Below are 19,578 nucleotides of genomic sequence, written 5' to 3' on the forward strand. Positions count from 1 at the left end.
ATTTATTTTTCATGCTAACCAGCTTGTTGAGCGTTTCCCGTGGTCGATTTGCTGCACCATGTCAGCATTTTGCAATCAGTGCATTTAGCTGTTCACTGTCGAGAGTGAAAAGTAGGAACAGCAACATAGTTTGGTATTAAAATATTGGTGGTACTCTTCTAATCAGCAAAATTGGTGCCATAGTTGTTGTAATAATTAATTAGTGACTGCCATCTATCAATACGATAATAGGTTTTGCTTGAAGACAAGACGGACTTTTAAACGTCAACTCATTGTTTCTGTTGTTGCCTGGAATGCATCATACTGCACATTCAAAAGTAAATGCAAAATTTCAACAAATCTTGTTGCATACTTGTAACCTTTATTATACATAACAATGACTGCACACTTTGTCCCAAAACATGCATGCTTTATAGTAAATATAATTATACAAAGCAATTAAGGGGCTGGCTAGATACATGGTCCAGGAACCTGCACACATACAAAAGGCACAAACTGTTCTCTTCGAGAAGACTTCTATCAGTGCAACGAAATTTAGAAGGCTGGCTTAGCAAACACATTGGCCCAGTAGCAAATATACAAAGGTAGAAAATTTGTTACAGCCAAAAATCAGCAGTCGAACAATTCATTTTTATTCTCACCCAGTGCGTCTAAATTAGGTATGTCAGAACCATGAGTAGTTGAAATTAATGGGCTTCACCATGAATCTGTGTTTAACAATCAAATTGTGATTTTAGCAACACCCCGAACGCTAATTCCACCCGAAATACTCGCACAAACGACACAGTGAAGTAAAAAAAAATGTGACAGTATTTCAGTCATCATTAACAATGTTAAACATGTTTAGGTATCGCTAATATATCACAAATGGTTAGGTATTGGCAAAGTTAGGTATGATTAAGTATGACAATAGAAAATCACTTGATGGCACTTACGGCATTAAATTCGAGAAGACAATGAAATAAGGTTACAAAAACAATAACACAAAATATTCAGTCAATGTTACAGTGGAAATAAAACCATTGATCTGCTACAGCCTTATTGCGATGCAAAAAGTTCAATTTTAAGTGACGAACTGCAGATTACACATAAATTAAACATGACATAAAACCTTAGAAAGCAGTACTGACACATTCAGAGACGTGCTTTGTGCTTGTAATAAAATTCAGCCCTAAGAACAGGAAACTGCCTTTGCAGATAAAATATGTGTCCAGGGGAACACAAAGTTAGACAATAATGCTGTCAGCTGCCCAATCAACTAAGAATACCGAATTTTTGGTGCCTACAATAAATGGGTATGTATGCATAGAACAGTTTGTGGCAGTCGTGTTCTCTACAAACTCCCACTTGGAAAAATTCCTCGAGCATGTCTAAGCTCTGAGATATTTCACTCGGAAGTTTATTGTGATTTTTATGATTACGCATGCAAGGCAGCGAGGATCACCAAAACATTACTCCCTGGTGAGACAGGCAGTAAGTGCTTGCTATTCCAGCCGGTAGTAAAATGGTAACCAGTATAATGCTTGTCTATGGCTTCGATTCATGATCAGATTATATGTGGCACCTCAGGGAAAAGTAGCTGTGTGCTAGTGCTCACTTTCCTGCATGCATACAAGCCACAACTATACTTTCCAGCGGGATATCTGAGCACAGGCATGCCAGAACTCTTTGGACCTATGTAGAAATGTGACTGGCTCAAAGTTTTAATACATACATGGCCGCCTGCTGCAGTCACTAATAAGTTCATCACTGAATCGTATTCAAGGGCAAGGCTGACAGTGATAATTATTGTTGCACAATGTGTTTCTCTGAACACTTAGCAATATGCAAATGTAGCTTTTACACACACAACTTGCAGCACTGACTTTTTTAAAGAAAAGCAAAAGGCTTAATATTGATCATCCTGAACATGCGAACTACTTGAATACAGCAACCAGGTGGCTCAGGGAAGTTCCCTTTCCATAGGAAACATAAGCCATGCGCAGCTGCTGTACATTCAGTGGCCAACTTTTCCTCGAGCCACCATTGATGACAGGCTTCTCCGGAACTCTTTCACACTCAGTTCGTACGAGGTGCATGCATAGGCTGCGATGGAAACACCGAAAAAACAATGAAGTGACATGAGTGACATGTGTCTCTTAGAAAAACTTAATTTGTCAGTATATTTAAAATGATTTGGGACAATGTGTCTTAAAACAAGCAGGATGTACACAAACTAGAGATATTAGAAGCAAAATTTTCTTGATGTTTTTGGCGAACACAGTTGCAACCATATGAAAGAAAATGCAATTTACACATTGCAGATGTGACAAAACCATGCTTGAATTGCGCTCGTGCATAGTGTGTTGAAAGCAAATTCAATCATACTTCAACACATACATGATGGTATGCACTTTCATCACGTATCCATTGCAGGTAACCTATGTTATTGAACATGAAGTTGATTTCAAATACGACTATTGTAGCTTTTTTCAGGCTGCTCACAATGGGACAATTATACCTATAATGTCATAAATTTTTGTCAATAAATTACTATTGTGTGCTGCCAAATTATGGTCGTCAGTTTCAATGATTCTGGTTGGCTAAAATGGCAGTAACCCTCACTCAAGCACCACAGGCTGTCAATGCAAAAAAAAAAAAAAAACATACGAGGCACCCACCTTGAACCACACACCATCCCAATAAAGCATGCAAGCTTCTGCAACAATCTCCGGGAACCAGAATTTCGGAAGCTATTGACCGCGATTTAGCAATAAGATCTGATGAAACTGATTTCCGAATCTGTATATTTCCTTCAGAGACAATAGCTTGAAAACTTGTAGTCTATATTTATTATGCTCAAATAAATACGATGTCCAATTTTACATTTCAACAGCAGTACGTGCATGACTTATGCATGCTTACCATGATTTATAACATTATTGCGAGTTTTGAGTGAAAAATAAAATGTTGATTCTGCACATACCACAAATTCAGTCAACATCTGTAGCGCATGCCTAGAAAGTTTACTTTATCCAATATACTGTTAAGCTTCTCATTAATCAGAAAATTGCGTTAGAGGTGGTGCTATAAACTATTCTTAATGTTCATATACGTAAAAGTGTTTAGCAGTTTCAACACTAAGGTTAGGTAAGGTGCATAAAAGATTAAAAAAACCAAATCAAAAAACAAGCATAATAGAAATAAGCAGAGTAAAATCGATGGTACTCGAACGCGTGAACTTATGAGTGAACTAGTGCTTGCACAGTAAAGTAAAGCAAAATGGTCACATTTAGCCGTGAAATATTCATTCTAAAATAGAGTTCAGGATAAACGATAGAGTTCAGGATAAGTTCAGGAGAGTGGGCAGGGAATGGCAGCAGCGACGATGGTCGCTAAAAACCCTTTCTGCTTTTTTGTTCAGTTGGCTGCACTGCTACACACGTGCCGTTATGCCTGCGCCGTGACTTCGGCGCACCCAAATGCTGCTGAAGAACGCCCGGTCCTGGAGATAGCAACGATCAATTCTGCGCCATGTGACCTGCCTCCATACGTGTCTCCGCAAGGGGACGCTGCCCAAGCCGCCAGAGGGACATCGACCACATCCAGCATGGCCTATTTAAGCCGCCTTCCGACTTCGCCACAATTCAGTGGGCAGGGAATGGCAGCAGCGACGATGGTCGCTAAAAACCCTTTCTGCTTTTTTGTTCAGTTGGCTGCACTGCTACACACGTGCCGTTATGCCTGCGCCGTGACTTCGGCGCACCCAAATGCTGCTGAAGAACGCCCGGTCCTGGAGATAGCAACGATCAATTCTGCGCCATGTGACCTGCCTCCATACGTGTCTCCGCAAGGGGACGCTGCCCAAGCCGCCAGAGGGACATCGACCACATCCAGCATGGCCTATTTAAGCCGCCTTCCGACTTCGCCACAATTCAGTGGGCAGGGAATGGCAGCAGCGACGATGGTCGCTAAAAACCCTTTCTGCTTTTTTGTTCAGGTTGGTACTGTACCCTCGCTCTATTCGAAAAGATCCGATAATATCTGCCTGCTGCTATTCCCATGCCCACATGTTTTAGTGTCTGAGTTTTATGACATTGTGTATGTTGTTAAGCTTGTTGTACTAGGAGGCGACGTTGAGCTTAACCCTGGTCCCCCAAAACTGGACCCTGCAGCTGAAACTAGCCAAGTCTTGTCTGCAATTAACCGTCTTACTAAGCACCTAGACGAGCGGCACGACCAGCTCTTGAAGTCTATCAATGAGGTAAAAGAAAACCAACGAATTCTCGACACCAAGGTATCTGACCTAACAATGCGTCTTGCCGCTGTTGAAGAAAAAGTAAATTCCTTTGACGCACTACATGATGAAGCGAATTTGGACGCGATGATTACGTCAGCTGTACGTAATGAAAGCGCCACACTACAATCACGGTTAGATGATTTTGAAGACAGGGCACGACGAGAAAATTTGGTATTCTACGGAATATCTGATTGTGTGGAAGAGACGTGGGCTGAAGCAGAAAATAAAATTAGGGGAATCCTTTCTGACAAGTTCAAAATACAATTGTCCGATGAAGCGATTAATCGTGCGCACAGATTAGGAGCGTTTGTCGAAAATAAGTGCCGGCCAATCATCGTCCAATTTGCGTCTTTTAAAACGAAAGAATCAATTTTTTCACAAAAATCCAAGCTACGCGGTACAAACATTTCAGTTGCTCAGGACTTTTGTAAGGCAACGCGCACCGTACGTAAAAAGTTGCTGGATTTCGCGAAGGCCACCAGTCAACCATTTTCTCTGAAGTACAACAAAGTTGTAATCGACAAAAAGAGCTATGTGTATTGCAGCATTACCGATCGTGTTGTTGAAATTGGACTAAAGGATGGGCGCCTTCAAAACTGCCAAAGTAATCATAATAGTCTGGACCAAGCCGGATCGTGTTCCCCAAACAAAAGTGAAGGTCAGTCTTCAACATAGCTAGATGTGCGCACACAAGCTGATGCTATTGATCGGGAAATTTCCTTTCTCCTTTGTAATGTAAGGAGCGTAATGAACAAGCGTGACGAATTATTATCCCTTGTTCATGCGTGCCTGGCAGATGTAATCATACTGACGGAAACTTGGTTGTCAGCGAAAATTGATAGCAGGGAAGTTTTGCATGGTGCAAAAAACTACGTTCTTTATCGGTACGACCGGGGTAGCCGTTCTGGCGGAGGTGTCTTAATTGCGGTATCAAATGAATTTGTGTCTTTCAAAGTTAATGTCGCTTCTGAACTTGAATTAGTTTGTGTGTGCATTCGCCTGCACCACAAAGACTACATTCTTTGTGCCTGCTATCGGCCTCCAAATTCTTCTTCAGGCTTTTCCGAGATATTTCATGATGTTTTAAATAAGATACATATTAGATTTCCTGCTGCAGTGTTTTTTGTTCTGGGAGACTTCAATCTGCCCGATATTTCTTGGTGCTTACCCCAACCAAGTGCTAGCTCCAGCTCGTCTGAAAGTGCATCTTTTGTCAGTGTGTGCTCAGATTTCAATCTAATGCAACTTGTCAATTACCCGACCCGTGTTACTACTACCAGCGCAACTATTCTAGACTTAGTCCTCACAACTCACCCAGATCTTGTTACATCCCTTTCTGTGATACCTGGTCTCAGTGACCATTCAGCAATCCACTTTACTATTCCCAACAGGAATCCCAGACGACAGAAAACCTCCAAAACATTCAGAGACTACAAACGTGCAGACTATGCTGCAATAAATAGGGAGCTTGAAATATTCACCGAAGAACTGTTTCAAGATTTTGATCAGCGTTCTGTAGACGAAAACTGGCATCGGTTCAAATCCAAGGTGTCTGAGTTAACAGACCACTATGTACCTCTGCGTAGAATAACGAATACTGTTCAATCCCCGTGGTTCACACCGACCCTAAAGCGACTACGCAATAAAAAGCAGCGCCTTTTTCGGAAAGCCAAATGCTCGAGGTCAACTGACCGATGGGCTGCGTACAATGAATCAGCCGATGAATATGCGCACGCGCTTGCCGTGGCTAAGCGTTCTTTCTTTGAAGTTACCCTCCCCTCTATGCTTAGAACTAATCCCCGTAGATTTTGGCTAACCATCAACGGAAAAAGTGAAAAGAAAATTGAACTGATGTCTGAAGACGACTGTATGATCCCAAGTGAAGTATGCTGCGAAGCCTTAAATACGGTATTTTCGTCGGTATTTGTAACCTGTACGCCATACTGTGCGCCCCCTTTCCCTGCCTGCAATTATTTACCCATGGATCCATTAATCATAGACTGGGTGGGTGTTGCCAAATTGATAAGGAATCTGAAACCTTCCTCCCCCGGAGATGATGGTATTAACCCCAAATTCTTAAAAAATACTGAAATGTTATCCGCTATAATTCTATCTAAGATTTTTTCGCAGTCTCTGGAAACTTCTGCAATACCACAGGACTGGAAGGTCGGGAAGGTGGTTCCTTTGCCCAAAACAGGTAACACTCACAATCCCATCAATTACAGACCCATATCGCTCATCAGTGCACCATGTAAAATTGTAGAGCACATAATCTACAGCCATTTAGTCCGCTTTCTCGAAAACAATTCCTTTTTTAGCGAATTCCAACATGGTTTCAGAAAAAATTACTCCTGTGAAACTCAGTTACTTAGCCTCACTAACGACCTATTTTGCGCCGCTGACCGTTCTTCAGTTATCGACTGCGTATTTATCGACTTCGCGAAGGCATTCGATACCGTTTGTCATAAACTACTGCTTTCTAAATTAAACTCAATCAATCTAGATGTAAATATTCTCAAATGGTTGGAGTGTTTCTTAAGTAACCGCACACAATACGTAGTTGCTAATGGCTTTATTTCCACGCACTGCTCTGTTACGTCTGGTGTGCCGCAAGGTTCTGTCTTAGGTCCCCTATTATTCTTAATTTATATTAATGACTTGCCGAATACACTATCATCAACTATTAGACTCTTCGCGGACGACTGCGTAATTTACAGAGAAATTTTGGATTCCGCCGACCAAAGTGCGCTACAATCTGACCTTAATAAGATTTCTACCTGGTGCGATACATGGTTAATGAAACTGAACACAAATAAGTGCAAAGTAATGCGAGTAACCCGTCAAAAACATAATACTACAGCGTGCACCTACATACTCAACCATGACCCCCTAACCAAAGTGTCATGTTACAAATATCTTGGCGTGTACATCTCGGATAACCTTTCTTGGCAAACACACATCGATCATATCACAAGCGACGCTAACCGCATGCTCGGTTTTTTACGACGAAACTTTGCTCTTGCACCAGCAGATATAAAACTCGTTTTATACAAAACTTTAGTTCGGCCAAAGCTGGAGTATGCGTCGTCGATCTGGGACCCGCATATCAACTCGTTACTCCATGATATCGAAGCTGTCCAGAATCGTTCCGCACGCTTCATCTTATCAAACTATTTTCGTACGGCTAGCGTCTCGTCCTTGAAATCTTCCCTTAACCTACTTGATCTGTCTGTTCGCAGGAAAATATCACGGCTTTGTCTTTTTCATAAAATTTATCACGCCAATTCAACGCTCAAAGATTCGATGCTTTTTCCTCCCACTTATCATTCGACAAGAAACGACCATCAGTTCAAGGTTGGCGTACCCAGCAGCCGGACAAACTATTATTTCAACTCATTTATTCCCAAAACCAGCTCGGACTGGAACCACCTCCCCACCTGCATTGCTTCAATAATTAATCCAGCCAATTTCAAGGTGGCTATTAGTGGCCATATTACCTGAATTTTTTTTTCCGCGAATTCCGCGGTTTTGTGTAAATCCTGCTCGGTTGTTCCCGTGTACGGCAAATGTTTTTAATTTTGCGCCTTTTGATTTCTCCTTTCTGTTGTTTGTTTACTTTTTTTTCCAGTTTATGTGGATATTTCAAATGTGTTTCATATGTGTAACCACACTCCTGCTGCATTGTATACCTGCAGAGTGTTCTAACCCCCACTCCTCTCTGTAATGCCCTTGGGCCCTGAGAGTAAATAAATAAATAAATAAATAAATAAATAAATAAATAAACGAATGGCTTAAAATGCACGGATTCAGGCCGCATGAGGCAACCTATGTTGCTGGTGTATACCGAGAGTTAGAGTTTTACTAAACGAGCTGCATGAACACTTAAGTGTAGGTGCAACCTTTGCGAGCCCTACCTAAGACGATGCAACACGCTGCACACGAACATGCATCAACTCGAGTATCACGGTAGTTTATAAAGACGCATGACGACGCGGATGCACACATACATTCGGCCACTCGCAAGAAAAAAATTGAGAGACGCCAAACAGAACCTTGCCAAAACTGCTCTGATAGTAGACATAACGTATAACGATACTACAGCTGTTTAAAATGGAACCTACAGCAGATGAAACTGCCTGAGACACGTTCACTTCAATTGCGCACGATATGAACAGGCATCAACGCCTACAGCTAACAAACACCCCAGAATGAATAAACAAAAATAGTGGTCACTCGCGCGCAGGGCCCCCCTCCAACAGCACTGCCAACAGAGGTGGATAGCCGCCACAACTTTGCTCGAATTTGCCGCCGAATTCCCGCTACGCGTGCATGCTTCACACTCCACACAAAAGAAAGAAACTTGTCCGCGCTTAACTTCGCACAACATTGCCTTTACACTGCTGAAGTACTACAGAAAAGCTGGGTCCCCACGTAAACAAAAGCTCACTTATCGTGCACATGGTAGGAAAAACGTGCAGTGATAACAAAGCGCCGACAGCAGCAGTGTGGTACATACCTGGCGAGTGCTCCACGATACGAAGCCACACGTCTTTGGTTGAGCATAACACATTTTCGTAATCAGCAGCACGAGTAGAACACAAAACACTAACAAAAAGCGCAACCACACTTTTAAAACACGAGAGAAATTGACTCAAACCCGCTTCTTCGAATGGCGACTGAGTGGCTGGTAAACACGTCCAGATAAGTAAAATTGTTCTAGCCACGTAGGCTCGCACCACATTTGCGCATCTTAATTTTTTAATGCTGACTAGAGAGCTCAGTTATTACATTTAAATATGCAAAAAATATGTAAAAATATATACTACATAAATATATAAAACGAATGTTATTTGATTAAAAAAAGAAAGAAACGAAGAAAACACCCCCAAGACCTCATCCACGAATTCTACCAAAGTTCTAGAAAATAACTTTTAGTAAACGTTTTGAAAAAGACTTCTTGTAAAGAACGTTTTGTCAACGTCTTCTAAAACTTCCTTTGAAAAACGTTTATTCAACGTCAAATATTATGTCTATATGTCCGCATACCTTTCTAGTCATTTCGAGAAGTTTATACGACATTTCGTGTTTGTTGGGATGTGCTTGTGTGTGTGTCGGCAGATTACCATAGAATATATATATAAAGAAGTTGAAGTAATTAAAGCTAAAATTAGAAAAGAGAGGTAATTGAGTAAACTGGGAGTCAGCAGTAATTTTTCTAGAGTTATCAAATTCTAACCAATTTACAGGCGGAACCAAAACCAAAGCACCAATAACGCGTGCAACTGACAAACTCCAGAAGACGTACCCCAAGTGAACCATTTAAAAGAACGATTGGAGTGGCGTTGATAAATATTATGACGGAAGTTATGATAAATGTTATGATGAATATTATGAAAATAAAAATTATGATAAATATTATGACGGAAATTGATAAATATTATGCATAACTATAGTTATGCATAATGTTTATCAATTTCCGTTGGCGATGTGTGTTGGCATTGCAAGCGCAGCCTTCAGAGCCTAGAAACGATGTAGCACGATGTTTGATATTGAACGCCACTCACTCATTTTGGCAACTTCGTCTATAAGCTTTTTGGTTTTGGTTTCATCGGCAAGATAGAACGGATTTCAACTGTCTCATCTTGTTTTAGACGCAATTGCTTATTTTTGTGACTACATTCTATTGAAGGTGTACTTCAAGGAGGTAGGAACTAACAGGTTGTTGCAGATGCACTTGGAAAGCAGGAAAAATCGAAGGTTCACTGCCAGGTTGCAGTCCGATTGTCTGCCCCGTTCTGTCGAAGCAGCCTTCTTCGAAGTGAATAGAACAGAGGTGGTCACCGTCCATAGCTTTCTAACTATTTCTTCGAACAGCACGTTCCCAGGCAGAACGCAGCGCACTGTCTTTTAAAAACCTGTAACACGAATAATCACGGCATAGAATTGCTCTCTGCGTTTGCGAATTCCTTGCTAAACGTGCACCAAATTCGATATTCACTCGCAAAAAAAAATGCATGCACGCCGTCAGTCTTGCCTTGTAAAACAACACCAGAAAACTTGGAATTCAATGGGCATTCAGACGTATACTCGTTCCAATGTTTGATACGTGCAGCCACAGACCGCAAGTCCTTCATTCATAAACTTAAAACTCAGGAACAACGTCGTGCCAGCGAGCATTTAAAGCTTCAAGTTACCTTTCATAGAGCTGTACGCATGTATTACATGCATGCGCACCTTTGATATTGTTTCTAATTTAACAAAATACCCGAAAAAACAGGCGATTGTCAGCGAACGAAGCGAGAATACTTACACGGGAAAAGTGATTGAAGGCGTATTCTTGATGTGATTTGTGCAGCTATAAGTGACGCACGAAGTCACCATGGCCTTGTAAAATCTTTAACTGCTTTACAAAAGCATGTCACAGTCTCCAAATTCTCTTGACGCCGACCTCCGACGACAGCGTAGCTCTGACCGACTGGACTCGCTCTACGCCACCGTCTGACGCCGACAAGAGCTCTCGCAAGTGGTGCCCTGTCCTCGGACTCCTGTGACCGTGTTTCCATCTTTCCTATCTCTTTTATCTCCTAGATATGTCCTCGCTCACTGGCTTACCTCATCTCTCTTTCTCTCTCTCTACACCTTTATTCCTATCCTTATAATCCCTCCTCACCCCCATCCCTTGTGAGCTACTGCTGAGGTGTCGCACGCTGATGCAGACACTTGCGGGGCTCACTTTTCTCTTCTTTTCCTTCTTATACACAAACACTCCCCCCCCCCCTCTCCCAGTCTCCAACCGCCACAGCGAGGGCCGAGCTACGAAGCGCACTTTGTCGTCTGCTTCCGAGTCTTTCGTTTTCCAATCTGGCGGCGACCGGCGTCACTCATCGGGGCGTACCTTCATTCCAGAAGACATAGTAAACAACCTCCTTGCCGGTCACCTATAGAGAGCTTGCATGAACGGCGGCGATGCTATCTACTCTGGGTAGGCAGCTATTTTTTTTTTTCTGAGGCGGTCGGAAAGTGCAGCAGCGTAGTAATGTTTGCGAGCGTTGGCGTAGCTTGCAGGCGTGATCGAGTGCGAGGGCGACGCAAATTCAACTCCAAAAAGAGTCACATGTAAAAGAGTTACATGCACATGTGTCACAAACGACTCCAATTTTCGGATTATCCGCGGGCCCCATCTTCCAAGGAAGGGCGCTTTTGTGTTTGGGGGACGACATCCGGCGACTAACGACCCAGCGTGGCGCCGGCTCGTCTACCCTGCACCTGTACCGAAAGGGGCACCGGCGGTCCAAACAAGCAAAATTACCCCCAGGTGGGACGGAGCACGTGTACGCCTCTGAAAAAGTTTCGACTGCATCGGAAAAGGCAGTTGACGTACAGCCAGCAACAAGTGCGGTCGTCGGTGTCGCGAGTCTCGCGTAGGCGGCGAGCATGGAGTGACCCGTGCAACGTATTGAGACGGCTGCAATTCCGGGCACCCTCGTCGTCTACCAAGCCGGCGAGACCTTCAGCGGCACCCGTCAACTCCCCTACGTGCACCAAGAGCTGGCCTGGTCCATATGGAACTTTTTATTGTGACTTTTTTTAAACCGTTAATTTATTTTAACCAGCCTTTTTTTTTTCTTTAAACATTTGTAGTTGTGTGCGCTGCGTCGCACGTTGAAATTCAAAAGCGCCATCATGATCCTTGTGTAATTATTTCCTTGTATCGCTCTTTTCTGATTTCCATTTTGTTGTTATTTTGTTAACATTCTGCATATTTGTCTTTAGCCTGTATATTTTGTGGTGTTTTTAGCACATTTTGTTATATAGCTGTTGTTTCTATCGCGCGTATCAGTTTTCCTCCTCTGCTATTTTTGTTAACTCATGCCTTTGCCCCTGTTTCAATTAAATGCTTGTTTATGTGTAATCAAACTCCGTGTCTGCTCTATGAGTGCGTCGGTCAGGCCCACACATCACCACACGTGCAACCCCGCACGGGTCGACCAACCCGCAAATAAATTCGAAATGTGCCACTTCGAGGCCTTTCAGGCGTCGCAGGCCGAAGCGTAAAGTGGAAGCCTGCGAGTCTGCCGCACGTCGGTGTTGGATCGGCGGGGCCTCACCCGAAGTGTGTGACATTATCTGGCATCCGCGCGACAGGACTGGCCGACCACGTGGTGATGTCTGGGAGACTGACGTAACTCTGAGCGTTCAGTGTGTAGCCGGTCTGTTATTGCTTTGTTGGTTGACAACTGTGTATAGCAATGGACGACACGGTGTTTGACAGACTTATTGAACAAGGCAAAGCCTTTGACTTTGTAGGCAAGGAGTTATTTAATTTCGTTGAAAAAGAACGAAATAGACTTAAAGAGGAGCGCGATGCCGAACACATTAGGTACAGGCAACATCTGGAATTGTCGATGGAACAGGAGCGAGAAAATTCAAGGCTTAGAATTCAGAAGGAAAAAGAGCGCTTGGGACTGTGTGCTACGCAGGCCCCTGCTCAGGCTCTGGAATTTCTAATAGTGCGACCGTCCATGCCCCGAACAAGTTCGCACAGTCGTACCATGAGTACGTTGAGAAACTGCGCCTGAAAATTCAAAGCAGGCGGCGCGAGTTTGAGGCTTTTGATTTAATGCATAAAAGATGCAAAGAGCCCGAATCTGTAGAACCGCCGAAGGCCGGGCAGGCCGGTAGTACTTGGGAGGTGGACAGTAGGTTCATTCCTGAACCTAATGTGTTAGCTGCAGAAAGCGCTTTTGTGGCAAAAGTGGCCAATGAAAGCTGGAGACATGGTGACGAGGAGTTGTGCCGGCAGGGTTCGAATGGTACAGAAAAACCCTCTGCTGGTGACTCGCCACAGCCACCATGTATGTTCGTCTGTATGGCAGCTGACACTGAAGTCCGCAGTACTACCAGATGGGCAGGCGAGAACCCCTATAAATACAGTGGGTCAGAGCCATGTGCTGAAGTGCATTGTAGACTGGACAGTACAATTGCAGATAGTTCTTTCAGGTGCGAGCGGCGCAGCCCTGAGGAATCCATTTGCATTGTTCAGGAGCCGGTTAAGCTGTCCTCAAGTGAGGATAGCAATGATTCAGGAAGAAATAATCCCGACTGTGTTCACAGCGTATCAATTCAGACGAACCAGAGTAGTTATGCTCAAGATTTGATGGAAGCGGACGCTCCAAAAAAGTGCACAAGGAAATGTGCCAAACGAAAAAGACGCCGAAAAGTACAGAAAGCAGCCAAGGCTGTAAGAAAACTCAAGCAAATGAGAGGCCCCAAACGTGACACAACGCAACGAAAGATTCTTTTGCGCGTGGTGACATTCGCGAGGCGAGCCCGTCCCCACGCCCCAAACCGCCCGAAGGGTAGGGGGGTGAGGCAGGCGATTGTATACCTGCAGCTCGGAGGAGCCAACCCCCACCACTCCATTCTTGTGTTCGAGGAGCGGAATGCACGGGGAAGGAGCGCATTATGCCTAGACGACGCGATGCGGTTGCGAAGCCCATTTCCGTAGAACGCGGTGTTGACGATGGCTTGCTGCCATGGGGTAGACTAACGGGAAACAGGCGTCCGTGTAGCGGCCGTACACGCTTTTCTCTGCCCCAGTTGCTTCGAATGGCTCCCCCAAGAGCGCGGCCACCTCGAGCACGGATAAAGGTTACGTACATAGAAACTCAAAGGTAACTTTAAACACAAATGACTTGTTGTTTGAAACAATGTTCATTTCTGTTTTTCGATTTAGGAGCATTCCATGAATGGGGGGACTAATAACTTAGTTAATCTTTTGGTTTGCTTTGTCGTCTGTGCGTTTGTTGACGTGTTCTGTTGTTCAAACTTACTACACGTTTAGTTAGGGAAGCTCTGTTTTAGGGAAATTTTTATTTCATTTAGTTGAATTTTTTAAAAGAGACTGGTTGGTCATATAATGAGTCTATCACGGTACGCATGTGTGATAATCATGGCGTTATGTGCATGTTCTTCACAACTTTCCTTGTAATTATCATTTCGAAATGAAGTGCTTTAGTGTGCAGCAGGTTCAAACAACTGCGTACAGGCGATCATGCCGATTTCTTATTCATCTTTTTCGAAAGCTGCGTGTCAATAAGTGACTTTTCAATACCACTTAAAGCATGTATTGTTTTAAGATGTGGCATGAAAGAATGCCTACGTGCCTTTTCCTTGAATCGTGCAGTATTTTTGAGACTTTCTTTTCGTATTTCATGTGTGTGTCCGCGTCGTGGTGCGCGGGTTATGACATTCATCGTATGATGACCATGAAAGTGTAGTGTATCAGATGTTCTCTGCGATGTCGTCCACATCAGTGAAATGGTGCGCGAAAAAGAAAACGCATTGGTGGACGACCGGAACACCGAAAGCTCGCGAACATTGTGCGTTTGTGATCTTCTTGAATATAACGCAGTAATATTCTTAAGAAGGGGGCTATGTCACAAACGACTCCAATTTTCGGATTATCCGCGGGCCCCATCTTCCAAGGAAGGGCGCTTTTGTGTTTGGGGGACGACATCCGGCGACTAACGACCCAGCGTGGCGCCGGCTCGTCTACCCTGCACCTGTACCGAAAGGGGCACCGGCGGTCCAAACAAGCAAAATTACCCCCAGATGGGACGGGAGCACGTGTACGCCTCTGAAAAAGTTTCGACTGCATCGGAAAAGGCAGTTGACGTACAGCCAGCAACAAGTGCGGTCGTCGGTGTCGCAAGTCTCGCGTAGGCGGCGAGCATGGAGTGACCCGTGCAACGTATTGAGACGGCTGCAATTCCGGGCACCCTCGTCGTCTACCAAGCCGGCGAGACCTTCAGCGGCACCCGTCAACTCCCCTACGTGCACCAAGAGCTGGCCTGGTCCGTATGGAACTTTTTATTGTGACTTTTTTTAAACCGTTAATTTATTTTAACCAGCCTTTTTTTTTTCTTTAAACATTTGTAGTTGTGTGCGCTGCGTCGCACGTTGAAATTCAAAAGCGCCATCATGATCCTTGTGTAATTATTTCCTTGTATCGCTCTTTTCTGATTTCCATTTTGTTGTTATTTTGTTAACACTCTGCATATTTGTCTTTAGCCTGTATATTTTGTGGTGTTTTTAGCACATTTTGTTATATAGCTGTTGTTTCTATCGCGCATATCAGTTTTCCTCCTCTGCTATTTTTGTTAACTCATGCCTTTGCCCCTGTTTTAATTAAATGCTTGTTTATGTGTAATCAAACTCCGTGTCTGCTCTATGAGTGCGTCGGTCAGGCCCACACATCACCACACGTGCAACCCCGCACGGGTCGACCAACCCGCAAATAAATTCGAAATGTGCCACTTCGAGGCCTTTCAGGCGTCGCAGGCCGAAGCGTAAAGTGGAAGCCTGCGAGTCTGCCGCACGTCGATGTTGAATCGGCGGGGCCTCACCCGAAGTGTGTGACAACATGTAAAATATCTGTCTTCATCAGGTCACCAAACGACATCGCACTGTCCGCAAATGTGACTTTTTAAACTGATACATAGAGCAATGCAACATCCATGGAGGGAGGGGTTGTTCAGAAGCTACCAGGCCACGCTGCCATACGAATACATAGGATATTGATCTGGGAACTTTCTATCCCCGGCACGTGCATTCATCGTTGTGCGGAAATTCAAGTACCTGTGCATTGAAAATCTATAAACGAAGTGCGCATGATCCCTTTTCTGGTATCGTGGATCCTCATGCGTGTGATACCAGTGTCACACAGGCATTTTAATCGCGATCAGATTCGATCCGGATTAAATGCAATTAGGATTAGGTGCTGCTACACGGTCTCTTTTCATCGCCATCAGGCCTGATTGGAATAGATCCGTGCATCACGATCTGGCTGGGCAAAGCCTCCTATAAAAAATATGCCTGGAAGGTCGCTCTCTTTTTAATTGGGAGCTTCCTGCCAGCACACAATCTCGGAGGCCATGCCTCCTGCCATGTGTTGCGACCGTTTACCGCGTGCGAAAGCTCGCCCCCGTACAGTGACATGCCATTACAAACATTACCATACCGATCTGCCACGTGACATCACAGCTGCTCGAAGGCAACTGCGAGAGCCATAGAGAAACTGGCCAGGTACCTCAACAATGGAGCACGGTCACGGTAATCCTTCTCTCAAAGACAGATAAACCACTAAACTTCGACAATGTACGCCCTATCTGACTCGCTCACTGGATTGCGTGCCGACCGGTTGGGCCCCCACAATCTCCGACGACAGCGCAGCTCTGGCCGATTGGCTCCCCCTATGCCATCTCCTGACGCCGACAAGAGCTCTCGCTGAGTTGTGTCCTGTCCTCGGACTTCTGCAACCGTGTCCATCTTTCCTATCTTCTCCTTCCGTATGTGGCTGCATGTCCTCGCACCCCTCTTTCTTCCTGCTCCTCTCTCTATCTTTATACCTTTTATTCCTTCATATCCTTTCTAATCCCTCCATACCCCCATCCCCTGCACAGAACTGTGGAGGTGCTCTCCATTGAGAGAAAGGCAGTAACAGACCTGCGCTTATTTCTTCCTTTTGCGCTTTCAAAAGTCACTTATATACTCCCTATCTTCCTAACCTTATATATAGGAAAAGGAGCTGAACATACCATCCTATATCGTGTATCGCGTTACATAGATGATCACAAAATCTTTCTATTCAACATGGACGGGTCCATTCGTATTTATCAACACAAGACGTCATGCTATTACTAAAGAAGCAGATCTTCGACTCAAAAACAAGAGATGTCCGTGGCGTCCTCGCCCTATAGATCTCACTAAAGCATTCAACAGCGTCTCCCACCGCTTTATACTGGAATTCATTGCCAGCCTCGGTCTCGGTAAAAGATTCCAGGCACACATTCGTTCTTTCCTATATACAAGACCGAAAAGCACAGCTTTGAATATCGCTACTTACACCTGACACTTACACATTAGGTTCCAACGGGACACCACAAGGAGCAGTCATTTCTCCACTCCCTTTTAACATAGTAATAAAGGGACTGTATGACAAACCCCGCGACATCCATAACATAAATTATGCTATATACGCAGATGACATCACCATCTGGTGCCCCGGGAGGCTCCATGGCGGAGTTAGAGCAGGCCCTTCAAACCGCTCTCGATACATCAAAAGCCTACCTAAAAAACACTAAAACAGCGACTTTCGCCCACGAAATCAGAGTTGCTACTCTACCGGCCATCTCGCCAAGGCGTTAGTAATTTAACGCCCTTATATGAGCTACTCATAGCGCTACACGCCAAAGACGGGCAACGAATACCCCGCGTGGACTCCATACGCATTCTCGGCCTCCTAGTCGAGGCCACTGGCTGCCATGTACGAACAATAAAACACATCAAAGCTAAAACAGAAAACATGCTCCTGCTCATCTAGCGAGTCTCGGGTCGTAGACGATGCCTTGAAGAAGCTAACCTTCTGAGCCACATTAATTATGTCACCTCTGCCCACCACTGGATGAAGGTGGAAAAGACGAAACGAAACACACTCATGCGCAAAAGCATTAAACAAGTTTTTAGTTTACCCCAAAACACCAGTACTTCACGTCTCTACCAAGTAGGCATGCACAACATCGATGAAGTGATCGGGGCCCAGACCTAGGCCCAAGTGATCCGCCTCTCCACCTCCTCCAAGGCAGGCCGCCGACTTCTAAGCGAGGCTGGCATGTCCACACATCGCTACCTTAAACACACAGTTAGATATTATGTGGTAAAGTACCGTTTGTATCGGGTGGTCTTAGTAAAAGTGTCCTAGCCAAATATTAAAACAAAAGAAAAAAAAAGGTAAAAAATGGCCCTGTATTTGCATGCAATCTGCAAATGTCGCCGAAAAAAAAGTCTTGCGTGTGGAGAGAGTGAACAATCAATTTGATGTTCTGCACAAGAAAATCGGTGAATAGTATTTTTCAGGCGCTGCGTTAGAGTGCCTCCAGCGTGCAGCGGAGGCGAACGAGCGCATTAAATCACGTCACACGTGAGACATGAGCGCCACCTGGCAGTCTTCTTGCAAAACGAAGCGCGTGGCTCTGAGACGGGTGTGCGCGCTCGTCTCAGAGGTGATAAGGTGAGGAACGCAAGGTGACGGGTAGGTGCCATCACCATCGCGTCTTAGCAAAGCGTTGGAAACACTCAGCTTTTCGTGCAAACGTTGAATGGTCAGCGCAGCGTTATAAGCGCTACGGTCCTTAAAATTACTTATGTATGCATTTTATAGTAAAAGATGCACATGCATAATATATACGGGTTGTTATGGTGCCGCAGACTTGCGCAATAATTGCTTAATAATTGACAATTGCACAAGTATGAACGCTAAATTTTGAGCAACATTGGTAGGTGCTGCGGATGGGGTCGGCCGTTTCAAGTCCCTGGGGCCGTTAAGAGTGTACAAACAGACAAATGTACAGACAGACAGACAGACAGACAGACAGACAGACAGACAGACAGACAGACAGACAGACCAACATTTTTCCGTCGAATGTCCGCAAGAAAGACTATCGTCTTTAAAAAACACAAACCGCACAAGTCAGAATTCACAGGCCACAAACTTTCAGCACCGTAGGAGACCGTTTTGTGTCTCTCCACCACATTTTGAGGTGAGCTTTCGCGATGCGCATGCTCTTGCCACAATGGTTTCTCTCCGCATCACGAAATTCAAAGGTAGCCACCCTACGAAGGGCTCGCGGCAAGGTGGTGCCCTCTACTAGAGGGGTAGTTAGCTTCAAACAATGGAAGAGCAAGTGCTCGATAGCCTCTCGCTCGCCACCACAGGTCCTGCACACAGCCGCAAGCGTCTAGGGGCACAATCGCAACGACTTCAATGGTTAGGAGTACAGGGCTCTAGAAGTATGCAGTCAAGAGGGCACAGCACACCCACTCGAGCCTCGAAGAGCAGGGCAGCACCGCAGCTGTTGTCATAAAGTGATGGCTCCGTCGCACTTTCTTTCTTGCTCTCCCGGTAGATGTTGAGGGTATTCTTGGGGAGCATAGGTGACTGCTACACTTCACCCTCCGCGCCCCGCCGCGGTGGTCTAGTGGTTAAGGTACTCGGCTGATGACCCGCAGGTCGCGGGATGAAATCCCAGCTGCTGCGGCTGCATTTTCGATGGAGGCGGAAATGTTTTGGGCCCGTCTGCTCAGATTTGGTTGCACGTTAAAGAACCCCAGGTGGTCGAAAAGCCCAGAGACCTCTACTACGGTGTCTTTCATAATCATATGGTGGTTTTGGGACATTAAACCTCATATATCAATCATGTGCATGCAACAAAAGGGCGAATTTGTTGCTCGCTCGCAGT

The 19,578-nt window shown here is 44.7% G+C and overlaps 1 long non-coding RNA gene across 1 annotated transcript; it reads right to left on the reverse strand.

Annotated features, from left to right (window-relative positions):
• Positions 1-339: 339 nt before the first annotated feature.
• Positions 340-10,876, reverse strand: LOC119161544 (uncharacterized). The gene is made up of 3 exons (XR_005108472.2): positions 10,590-10,876; positions 9,996-10,194; positions 340-2,085 (listed from the first exon to the last, which is right to left on the reverse strand). It is a non-coding gene; the product is annotated as an uncharacterized LOC119161544 (long non-coding RNA).
• Positions 10,877-19,578: the final 8,702 nt, after the last annotated feature.

The sequence above is a fragment of the Rhipicephalus microplus genome, chromosome X (assembly GCF_043290135.1).
Source record: "Rhipicephalus microplus isolate Deutch F79 chromosome X, USDA_Rmic, whole genome shotgun sequence".
Lineage (NCBI taxonomy): Eukaryota > Metazoa > Arthropoda > Arachnida > Ixodida > Ixodidae > Rhipicephalus > Rhipicephalus microplus.